The sequence below is a fragment of the Brachionichthys hirsutus genome, chromosome 5 (assembly GCF_040956055.1).
Source record: "Brachionichthys hirsutus isolate HB-005 chromosome 5, CSIRO-AGI_Bhir_v1, whole genome shotgun sequence".
Taxonomy (NCBI): Eukaryota; Metazoa; Chordata; class Actinopteri; order Lophiiformes; family Brachionichthyidae; genus Brachionichthys; species Brachionichthys hirsutus.
In genome coordinates this window covers 7,310,742-7,318,923 of record NC_090901.1, presented here as the reverse complement: position 1 = coordinate 7,318,923, position 8,182 = coordinate 7,310,742, and positions in this window count along the sequence as shown.

Sequence of the window (8,182 nt, the reverse complement as noted above, 5' to 3'; positions counted from 1 at the left end):
ACGGACGTTACACGCATGTAGGACAAAATCCATGCAGGAAAAATCTGCAGGAAAACAAAAAAACCCAGGACTCCACGTTTCCTTTCAGCAGTAGATGGCAGTGCTGCGCCAGCCGTCTGCGTCATTGAACCACAGTTACCACCTTTAATGTCTGCAGCGAGTGGAGCTGGATTTACACTGAGATGAGAAGTCATAATGACCTAGATACCTTCATTTGTTTTCCTCTCTACTGTCAATATCTGATTAATCATCAATTTTCAAGACAACATTCAGTACCAGCATCTAAAAAGTGGATTTCTTTGTTTCATGTCTCTTTATCTTCAGATGGTCAATCAGACAAAACAAGACAGCACGATGAGAAATTGGCTCACAAAACAAACTGGATCATACACAACTGAACAGCTCGCATGTACTTTATCTCATAGTTCTTGTAACATGTACGAAGCAACTGCTGATTCTAACGCTACCTGCAAGCTCGACAGCATAATAAAAGCAAGAGGGACAAGAACAGCGTTTTCAATTCCCACAGGAGCAAATGTTATTACTGAGAATTTGTGCCAACATATTCATCCTGCTCCAATCAGCCACCAAACTCTTCCTCATCTCGGAATGAACGCAAAGAGGTTTTACGGTGTCACTTCCTTTCCTCTTCCTTCCTGAACGATCCCGTGAGCCGCAGGATAGGTGTGGGAGGGTACAGGGGATGTAAGAGTTCAGCAAGGACTTTCAATGTTTCTCAACGTTGGAAATTATTTATTGCTATTCTTGCTGCGTTTGTCTGAAAGTTTCGTGCCCCCGTGAAAAGTGGTTTTACATGCCAATGTGGGTGTAGAGTGCATTTCCCCCTTTTTCCTCCCATCATTTGCCTCTAAAAGCTGTATGGACAAGGCACCAGCTTGTTCCACATGACTTCCTCTGCTACACTATAAATAGATCCATTTACATTGCATTTCATTGCTGAGCTGTCTCTCAATATTTCAGAGGCCCACCACTAAATTGACCATTAATCATTTATTGCTCACACAAACCTCTACATAACACAATATCTGCCAAAACAGAGTCTGTGTTTTCTTAATCGTATATCGGGTATTTTCTGTCAGCAGGAGAGGATGGAAGACAATTTTGTGATGGATGATGCGGTACATTTCTCTGTTGGTCGAGGCGATACGGAGGAGAAGTCTGATTGGATTACACTGTTCAGTGTCAGCCTATGATGTCCAACTTCCCCCTCAACCTGCCTGATGTACAGCACAATATCTTTTAATAGCAGGTGTGAACGAGGCCTACGGAGAGCAGGGTGTAAGTGAGAAAGTGACATTTGATTTCTTTTCCTTATGACAAGATGGAAAAATAAATTTCTCTGAATCGGAATCAGATTGCTGATAATTTAGTCTTCATATCTAAGCTCTGAAGTTTCAGTCAGGGAGAACTTTTCTATCTACACGTTGACCACCATTCACACCTCTAGAATGCTCAGAATTCATTTCCTGTCAGTTGTGTATCAGCTCTTCTCATTGGTCAATCACTACTATCCAACAGCACGCTGACACACCTCCGTTGCGCCTCTGCTTCATCCACGCTGCTGTTTTTCCATCTCCACCTCCCCATTAAAGCCCAGTTTAATGAGATAATTTTCATTTTCGTGTGAACGGCCTCTCGTTAGCTTTGCTGTGATTTTGTCGTTATTTTAATTTATGCATTGTTATGTGGAAACTTGGCTTTTTCTGCAACTGGCAGAACAACAACAAAAAAATAACATTGCATGACCAACAAATGAAGTGTTTTAGTGAAGTAAACCTATCCTAACACAAAACTCGTTTAAGGCCTGATAAGTGCAGCTACACAGCGGGTTCGGATCGGTTCTGGACCTATAGAGAACAAGGGAGTACTTTTTCATGTCATAATATATGAGATCTACATGTTCGGTACTTTCCCTTCATGCTGCCTTGTTTTTTTTGACAGTCCATCCCTCACACGGACTTGGGCAGTCGGGCGTGAACGCTGCTCTGTTAAAAGATTATATAAGCTATGAAACAGAACCACGTCTCCAGAAAATCTTCCGCGGCGCTGTCACGTCTACATTTCCCGTTTTTGCCAGTTGACTCTTGATGGAGTCGTACGTCCTGACTGGAAACGCTCTGCTGGCTTCTCGCTCACTAAATGAGAATGAACAGCGAACGTTAACTGTCCCAAGGCACATATTTCAGCGTGTTTAATGTTCTTACTCAAGATGACATGTCTCCCTGAAGACTAACTCATTACCTTTCATCCGTGGGAGCTAACAGCAAGCTGAAAAACTGTCTTTTGGGCCGTTTAACTCGATATTCCTGCGCACACCTTTTTTTTTTTTTTTTTGCGAAAGCAGCAACAACACTTCACAGAAATCCCCACGACACAAGCTGTGAAGAAACCTCTTCTTATTATATTTGCAGAGTTTTCAGCGCTGATTGGATGATGGAATATTTCATCCTGGGCCTCAGTGTGAATCATTGCGTCATGCCTTGGGATTTATTTATGACATAACAGCCGAAGAAAGGACCACAGCAGACCAGGCTTGGGTAAAAATAGAATGGCAGGCACAAAATGATCCGGTTATTTTTAGAAACGCTACCCATTCCACGTCTAAGAATAGCAGGAGAGATGTTTCACATTCATCCTAAGACTATGACTCCTTCTTTTTAACTCGACTGGACCGAGGCTGCCTTTTTCAGGGTTGGGATATGTTTGTGTGCCGGCTGCATGCAGGCTTTTTAAGGTGCATATCATCAAAATTTTATGCACTATTCCTTATTCCATTACTGATCACCACCTATTTTAGCATGCAGGCATCTCGTAGCTGATGAGCTTATAAGAGGGAGCGAGGGAAATAAAAGTGATGGAAACGGCAGCCCGGAGACTCAAGTAGCTCCTCGTAAGTGATATTAGATTCATGCTGAGCTTTTTCCAAGTCTGCTTTATTGGTTCAGAGTCTCTGTGCTCGATGATGGCGGTCCCTGGAGTCAGAAAAGCCGGGACGTGTGATTCCCCGAGAGGACAAGTCAATTTCTTAGAATCAGATAAGAAGCGCCGGGGTCTGAAGATGCTATGATAAAGGTAAAAACAAGACGACTGAAAACATGATCAAAAAGATATATTTCTTCCTGCACTCAAATACAGAATCCTCTAGAAAGACAGGCGTGACCCATTTTACCTCCAGCAGCAAGTGATGCCGGATGTGATCAGCCAAGTCTGCAAAACATTCTCAGCGATTTTTATGCCATATTTTGTAACGATGGGCCATCATTAGACTGTCAGACAGCTTTAAGAAATCATTTTAAATTGCTAGTAATCACAAGGACTTGTTCATCCAAAGGTCCACTTACATTACTCACCCCCTGAATATATCATCAAACGGGTCTCTCATTTTCCAACCCGTTCCTGAGCCCAGGATGAAAACAAATGCCCAAAGAGATGTCTTCAGTCGACTTTATCAACTCTTTAATCGAATGAGTTTATGATTGTCTGTTTATTTGTTAGCAGGATTACGGAAAAACTGATGGATGGATCTTCCATCCATCGATCCATCCATCTTCCACCGCTTATCTGGGGCCGGGTCACGGAGACAACAGTCCCAGCAGGGATTTCCAGACTTCCCTCTCCCCAGACACCTCTGGCAGCTCGTCCGGGGGGGGTATCCCAAAGCCTTCCCACTCCAGCCGAGAGACTCTCCGGCGTGTCCTAGGTGTTCCCCGAGGCCCCACCCAGGTGGGACATGCCTGGAACACCTCCCCAGATTTAACTCCGATTCACTTTGACTTTTCATGGTTGGTGTATAAAGATACCAAGAACACTCTAGACCCTTTTGGTGCTGATCCAGATCCAGATCACCATGTTGGTTTTGTGTTACAGATGTGCACAACACAAAGATGAGCATGTATATTTGTGAGGCACCCAGACGTATAGTGTTGTGTAGTAACAATGAGATGGCACAAAGATTAGAAAACATTAGACATGAATATTTATTTTGAGACTTCAGTTCTTACAGAAATATCATTTGAGTCGTCAGTGGCTTCCATTGTAGAATAGTAAAACCTGTGCTGTCTGCAACCTTAAGTACTAATTTTGAGTAATTCCTACTTTATTAGGGGACATAACCCCTCTTTCTTGCAGCGTCATCATCTACGGAACCAAGTCACTAATTTGAGCTCTTAAGGGATAATCAATGATTTTGGCCAGACCAGTAGTTTCAGTTGGCGATGAGAAGGATCTGCAGTAACTCCAAACATGAGGCTGGACAGCATTATTTCCAGCTGAATGATTTTTCTTTCCATTTGGGGGGCAAAGCGAGACATCTCCATCTCATTCACATCACTTCAGCTACTGAGTCTGGGAGGACGCTGCTGAGATGAGTCTGATGAGTGGCCGTCCAACAAAAGAAAAAAATAACATAAAAAGAAATGTCTGAAGGCATCGCACAATTCCAAGACTGAAAGGTGACATATTTAAGGCAAAAACGTTGTCTGGAATACTTAAAGTGATACGTCAAGATGTTATATTACAATTTCCTCTGAGCACACCGGTGCATCCCTGTTATAAACACATGCTTAATTCAAACTTAATGCATGCTACTGAAAACATCCTGATGAAACAGGTTATTATTTGTCACGAGCATTCAATTAAACAATCTGATAATATCATATGGTGCAGGAAACAACCCTAACGGTATGCGTGTGCGCTAGCGACCACGGGCTTGGCATGCTGGCACTCCCTTGGCAGAGTGGCATTATAAATGCTTTTGATTGTCACTGCTACACCGACGCAGCCTCAGAGGAACAGTGATTTCACACGTTGCAGCCGCCCGCATGCGGCAAACACGTCGCTGTGCTCAGGCTTCCATGCAAACGGCACCCGTTTCCTCTTCCTGAGGGCAGATCCCTACATGCCAGCATGCTTAATCATTTACGGTGCGTATAACAGAACGCTGCCGTAGTCGTGGGCTTGTAAGAAGCGGTTTTCATCACGCACCCACAAACTTCGGATGTGTGTACCGGGGAAGCTGTGAAGTAGTAAGTGTAGTTTATAATAATGGTTCTAGTAAGAGAATCAGGAAAAGTCGTAGAAAGAGCAAGCATCCGAGGGCCGGATGTGTCTTCGTCGGACACCCGAGCAACAAAATGAACATTTTGAGTCCGTATCGACATTATTTTCACACAAGAAAGACTCCATCTATATTTATTTGTGCCGCGTGTGCGTGTCATGATCCCAACGTGAATTCTGAAGAACAATTAAATCCAGAGAAAAAGAGAAAAGCACCAGAAAACAACGATGAGATGTTCGGCGACTGGAAAAATCAGATGCCTGAATCCACTGTTTCTCTGAGAAAAGGAGTCATTTTTTAACTCCCCCCCCCCCCCCCCCTCCCGCCTTGATATGTAAGCATCACGCATGTTTCCTATACGTTTACATGTAATGGATGAATGGATGAACCTGCTAAAATTCCTGCCTCGTGTTCCAAGAGGAGAATCACAGAGTCACAGCGTCATCTTTCCATTGAGCATACAAACAGTTAGTATATACAGAATATATATATACATAAACATAGAAAAACAACCATTACTACCTGATCCAGTCTGGCCTGGTCCAGCCTGGTGCCGACCCGGTCCGATACCAGACTTAAGACCACTGCTACATTGTGCAATTGTACATCCTCGTTGTTGCACGAAGTCCCACATTGAAACACGGACACAGAAGAGTAAAAAAAAATCAGACCACCCTTCCTCACCTAGGGGGCGCTATTCAGTCAAACTGAACGACCAGCTTTGTTTAGCGTCTCAGCCAATCAGATGCTACACCGGACGGCACAAAAAGGTGGTTTTATGGTGTGTATTTGATGGGAGGGTCTACTTTTAAACATCCGGCACACATGAAATATACATTATTAATATCTAACAGTGACTTATAAAAGAAATACAGGCCTGTCGTTCATGATTTAAATATGAATAATCAAAGTATAAACATGAATAAGGCCCATTAGTCATGATTTAAATATGATTACAGGCCTCGGTATAAATGTAATAACTACATCAACAGTAAAGAAGCAGCATTACACAAACAGTATACAGTATTGACAAATGCACAAGAAAAGGCAAATATTTGTACAGTGTATAAATATCTAGGAAAATGTTTGACAAGCGTAAATAGGCGTTTTGTAAGTAGACGGATATGATGAGATTTGAGTTTAGAAAAATGTTGTAAACGTTCTCTTGGTGTGGTTCCTTGACTGAATAGGTCCCTAAAAGGTGCCGGTAGGATCTGCATCCCATAAGAGTACACAGATGCAGAAGAAAATGTAGAAACGCTGTTCTTCACACATTTATATGTTTAGCTAAAAGGGCTCTTTAGGTTTGTGCTTTAGTCACACCGTTTCCTATATACATTACTGGGTAAAACAGCAGGGCTGCATTGAGGTTCACCCCAACACATGGCTAGAAGTGGCAGTGCAAGGACCGGTTCTGGGCCTTTTACAACTTAATGATACCAGAAAATTGAAATAGCTGTCGGGGACGGATGGTTTGAAGCTTCCTCTTTTGCATCGTCTTAGATTCACAACAGAAACAATGGATTCCATAACATAACTTGTGTCTATTGGTCACTTTGATCTAAAAAAGGTTATTAACTTTGTCGGCCAACCGAGTTACAACAATCTGTACGGATGTGTTGACGTCACCCAAAAGTGATAATTGGGTCATTTTCCCCTCTTTCTGGGCGGATGTTCTGCGGTCCGAAGGTTTTGTTTTTACTTCCACAAAGGAAGTTCTGTTTGTCTGATTGTTAGCAGGATTACAGAAAAACTGCTGGATTGATCTGGATGAAAAAAAAAATCTGATCCAATCTAGACCCCATTAAATTCTGAGAGCGATCCGGACACCCGTCTGGATACAAAAACATCTGGATTTTCCCATTTACTTATAATGGAGGCTTTTTCCAAAAACTCATGTCTTGTAAAATATGCATTCAATTCACTCACCAAAAATCCCAGTCATAAAGGGGTCTGATATGAACATGAAACATGTCTTCTGGTTCTGATCCAGATTGAGGTCAGGAACAAATATTACATTTTAACATTAAAACCCATTTATGGATTCAAGAATCAGTTAAAAATACATCAACTCTGATTCACTTTGACTTTTTACTTTGCTTGGGGGAGGTCTGTGCTCAGTGAATGTTTTTCTAGTTCCTATTGGAAACCATTTGAATTTCTGCAGAAGTGAATAATTTAAATGTAGAAACAGGGAACTGGAATCCAAATGTTGTGAATTTAAGATGAGAACAGAACCAAATCTTCCTCTATTGATTAACTACATGTTACTAATCCCAAACGGCTGCTTGTTAATCTGGTTCTATCTTTTGCGGCAGACAACACCGTGTGTCCGTCCACAGTCCCTGCCTCCCATATCCACACGAGCAGCTGGGAACACAAAGCCTTTTAATCTGTTGGCTAACTCTTTCCTGTGCACATATTCACAGTGTGTTGCTGACACCTGATTGGATATAGCTACCAAAGTGCTAAAATTGTCAACCTACAGTTTGGCAAATATTTTAGTGAAAAGGTAAAAACGTGAATTTGTTTTGACAATGCTGAACAAAGTGAGAGGTAGAGAGAGACGTCAAAAAGGAAACCGTGAAAATGGAAAAAAAACACACACCACAGCCAGATGTGTGTTTTTGACTTCTGGGCTTGGATCCAGAGCCCACGGCAAAGCCTGTGAATTGTTTGCTGACAAAGGAGTAAGGCTGGTTCAAGTCCCAGCTGCGTTTGTCAAGACTCCTTTTGAGTCGGCGCAGGAGGACGTGGGACGATTCCAGGTCGGAGATGGGTGGATCTTTGTGGATGCTGTTGGGGTGTTTCTGCGTGAGGGACAAAGCCCTGAGTGCAAGACAACAATGCATGCTTCTGTTCGACGTCCTCCAGATGTTAAAAACACACACTGCGATGAAGATCGTGGCGCTGGCACCAAACTGGGTTTTTTTTTTTTTTGTACAAAGTCACAACCTTCAGTTTCTGCAGCCGAAAGATATCTGAAAGGTTTTCACATTGATCGGTATAAATGTTCCACTCCGGTTCTCAGTTTTGTAAACACCAATATATTGAGACATGATATTGAGATAGCAAACAGATGAACAGTGATTAAAAAAAAAAAAA